At 45.5% G+C, this 3920-nt stretch overlaps 1 non-coding gene across 1 annotated transcript; it reads right to left on the bottom strand.

Annotated features, from left to right (window-relative positions):
- Nucleotides 1-1521: 1521 nt before the first annotated feature.
- Nucleotides 1522-1593, bottom strand: TRNAQ-CUG (transfer RNA glutamine (anticodon CUG)). The gene has a single exon. It is a non-coding gene; the product is annotated as a tRNA-Gln (tRNA).
- Nucleotides 1594-3920: the final 2327 nt, after the last annotated feature.

Below are 3920 nucleotides of genomic sequence, written 5' to 3'. Positions count from 1 at the left end.
ACTGCATAATTTGTGGTAGTGGAGGACTGCGTTAGTGCTTTCCGCTGAGATACTGCAGTGCAAAACGTGAGCTCTACGCGAAGGGCTACTTTTAGTTTCTACGGGTTTGTAGCTTTGACGGCATGTTAAGTGTCGTCCTTACTGTCTCAGTCGTCCTTAGTGTCTCAAGCGTGAGAAACAGAAAGTATCGCGTTACCGTCCTCTCCGCCGCTGTCGGGAGCTTATTTAACACAAACTAAGTGGCCTCAGGGCTCTTCCCCAACCTTTCTACGTGGGGCTGCTTTTTGCAGAGTTTACTTCATGGTCTCCAGTCTCTTGGGTTCTCTGTGAAAACCTTCGTGTTTTTTTGTAGCCTCCAGTCACCCTTCACACAGCCTCTGCTTCTAACCGCAGCCCTCGAAGTAGTTTGTAGGATTTCTGTGCTAGCAGGGAATGTGTTCTCACCTCCTAGAGCCAGGTAGAAACTCTACGCAGACGGGTGCTGTTCTTTGGTATGAAAGCAGTGTCCCCGTTCCGTTGTAGACACAACACTCTTGCTTTCTGTAGGGGGACGGCTCTCCCCGCGCCCAGGTGCCCTTGCTTATATTCACCGAGGCCTGTAGGTCGGAATCGCAGTCTCACCTGTCGGCAGAATGTGCTGCGATCTACCCCAACTACCCGAACTACCCAGCAATAAAATGGGACACATTACGGAAACATGAGATAAAGTGGATCATCTCAAAAACATTATGCCGAGTGATGAAAAGAGTGCATCCTGTGTGGCGCCATCAAGGTGAATTTCTAGAACAGGTAAAACTAACCTGTATAGTGATAGAAAATACATCATTGATTGCTGGGGTAGGGGGAGGGCGGGACTGACTGCAAAGGGCACAAGAGGATCTTTTAAAGTAATAAACACGTCATCAAACTTGTAATGGATGCTTTTATATATGCTTTTATATATTTTTTATATATTTTTAAAATGTATAATTATATTTAATGTATAATTTTTATATATTTTAAATATATACAATATACATTTTTATTATTTTATAATTTTTTCAGGTATATATATCCTTCTTTATTATTTTTCCTTCTTTTTCCTTTTGTAGGGCCTGGGGGGGACAGTCTAGCTAAAATATACATTCTTCTCTCTGTAGATACAACACAAGACCATGAGTCAAGTGTTGCCCGAATGTCCGAGGCCCAAGTCGCCCTGAGAAGGGGTGGGGACTTCCTGGGTCGCTGGGTCCCTGGCGAGGGGGTCCGGGCCTAGGAGGCTCGCCCAGGAAGGGGACCCTGCAGGCTCGGTGATCCCAACAGGATGATTCAGCAATTTCCCCGTGGTCCGGGCCACTGTGATAACTCGGTTTCTGGGACCCCGTACACCGAAGAGGGAGACGAAGAGGGGGACATCGCGAGGCTGAGACAGCGGGAGCAGAAGGGACACCGAGACCTGCAGCGCAGAGCTTCTGAAGGTCAGCGGAATCTCCATTCCATTTAAGAAGTAAAAGACGGCCTTACCATCCCAATTAAACACAAAGGTTCCACCGAGACTCGAACTCGGATCACTGGATTCAGAGTCCAGAGTGCTTACCATTACACCATGGAACCACACAACATAAAGCTGCTAAAGGTGTCTGAATTAGTTCCCACCCACCCATGTTAAGGCATTTCTTTTGATTCCACAAGCAACACTTAAGGTAGGTGGACCTGCAGGAAGGAGCCATCCTTCTTGCTTTCTCTCTGCCCTCTCCGTTGATCGACTTCTGTCATTTCATTTGCACCCCGGAAAAAGAGGCAAAATCCACTGTGGGTTTAGGGCCAGAGAAGAGCCCTTGAAGCCTCGGTCATAGAGTTTCCTGTGCCGAGGTGAAATTCCTTCCTTCCCTTCCCTTCCCTTCCCTCCCTCCCTCCCTCCCTTCCTTCCTTCCTTCCTTCCTTCTTTCCTTTCTCTCTCTCTCTTTTTCTTTCTTTCTTTCTTTCATTCAAGCCTCGGTGGCAGAGTTTCCTGTGCCGAGATTAAATTTATTTTTCTTTTCTTTTCTCCCTCCCCTCCCCTCCCCTCCCCTTCCCTCCCCTCCCCTTCCCTTCCCTTCCCTGTCTTTTCATTGAGACAGAGTCTCCTTCTGGAGTGCAATGCAGTGGCAATGGGTGATCTCCCGTCACTGCAACCTCCATCTGTCGGGTTCAAGTGATTGTAATCCCCAGTGGCTGGGGTTACAAGCATGGGCCACCATGTCTGGCTAATTTTTGTATATTTGGTAGAGATGAGGTTTCGCCATGTTGGCCAGGCTGGTCTCAAACTCTTGACCTCAAGTGATTCGCCCGCCTTGGCCTCCGGAAGTGCTGGGATTACAGGTGTGAGCCACCACACCCAGCCCGGAGATGAAATATCTGCAAATTTTCTGTTATTTTCTTGATGCTTTCCCTCTTTTCCATTTGCCCAAGGAGGCCAGATGATTGTCAAAACAGGACATGGGACTTCCTGGGCACCTTGCCCCCTTCCTCCCTGTAGCATATAACAGAAGACAGCAATCAAGTGAGATTGGGAAGCAGGGAATCCTTTATTTTTTTATTCATATACTTCTATGTTTGTTTGTTTGGTTGGTTTTAATAAAATTTTCTCACCAGAAATGGAGATTTGCTGGATTTAAAATAAAAGCAATCAGCCATGTTTTACATTTCTGTAAAACACTCAAACCAGGCCATACTCTCCTATTTTGACTCAAAATCAGCCATATACTGTCCAGGTCAGGAGGCAGGGCCCTGACATTTAAGCACAGTGTGTTTTCTCAGAATTGGCCAAGCTGATGCCATTCCAGTTTCTCAATATATCATGACCCATTAATTTCAGTCTTTAAAAGTAAACATGTATTGTTACTGAAAGCCCAGGAATTTGGTCTAGGCCCTGCTGCTCAGCTCACAGAAAGCCAATCATTAAGACATTGAGTATTGCTGAGGAAGAAGGCTTTAATTGGGTGCTGCAGCTGAGGAGATGGGAGATCAGTCTCAAATCAATCTCCCTGATCAACTAAAGTGAGGGGTTTATGTAGCAGGGAAGAAATGTAACTGTGGGTGGGAAAAGAGGAACTAGGGAAGGGTGAGGAAGCACTCATGATGAGTGAGGGGTCTGGCATCTCATTGTCTGGAGGCTGTGATCTGCTGAGTTTCAGGTCTGTGATGCTTTTTGAGAGGCCTTTGCTGAGGAAGGAACTCAGATAAAACAAATGTAAGTTTCAAGCTTTAAGACCAGAAGGGTCCATTTCTATGTCTATCCAAAAACACTGTCTGTGGGACTCTTGGGTTGATTTCAGTCCCCACTTTCTATTTGTCAGTTCCTCAATCATGGGGAATCTGATCATCCATCTTTCTGGCTGCATCATGTGGAGGAGCAGCATCCTGAGCAGCTTCACACCATGGGTGACTGCATGGCCACCCAGGAATCAAACATTCATCTAATACCGTAGTTTCTCCTGAAACACAATCTTCCTCTCTCCAGCTCCCCATTTCCACTAAAGACAAAACACAGCAGGACCAACCTACCTGCAAAAGAAGCTTCAGTCCCATATACTTGGCCTGATTACCCACACAAAGTGCAGCAAGAATCCTTGTTCATATAGGCTCTCTTAAATAGGCTTTGCTGGAATATTTCACAACGCCATTTCAGGCAAAGCCCTGGGAAAATTACCAATTCCTCCACCTGTGTCCTGTTATAAAAGAAAACAGAATCTTATTGAACTTATGCAAACAAACACATTGTCATGAGTTAAGAATATTCAGTTTACAAATTCTGTAGAAATTTGGCAGAGAGACAAAAATATGCCTCAAATTCTGTTTACAAGACTATTCTACTCAATTGTTGCAGGCTATAAATAGCTCAAAAGGAAACAAGTTCTCCAGACTCTGAAGAATCAACAATGTTTGAAACAAAGGCCATA

Source organism: Gorilla gorilla, chromosome 1, assembly GCF_029281585.2.
Source record: "Gorilla gorilla gorilla isolate KB3781 chromosome 1, NHGRI_mGorGor1-v2.1_pri, whole genome shotgun sequence".
NCBI classification, from domain to species: Eukaryota; Metazoa; Chordata; class Mammalia; order Primates; family Hominidae; genus Gorilla; species Gorilla gorilla.
This window is presented reverse-complemented; position numbering and strand designations above follow the sequence as displayed.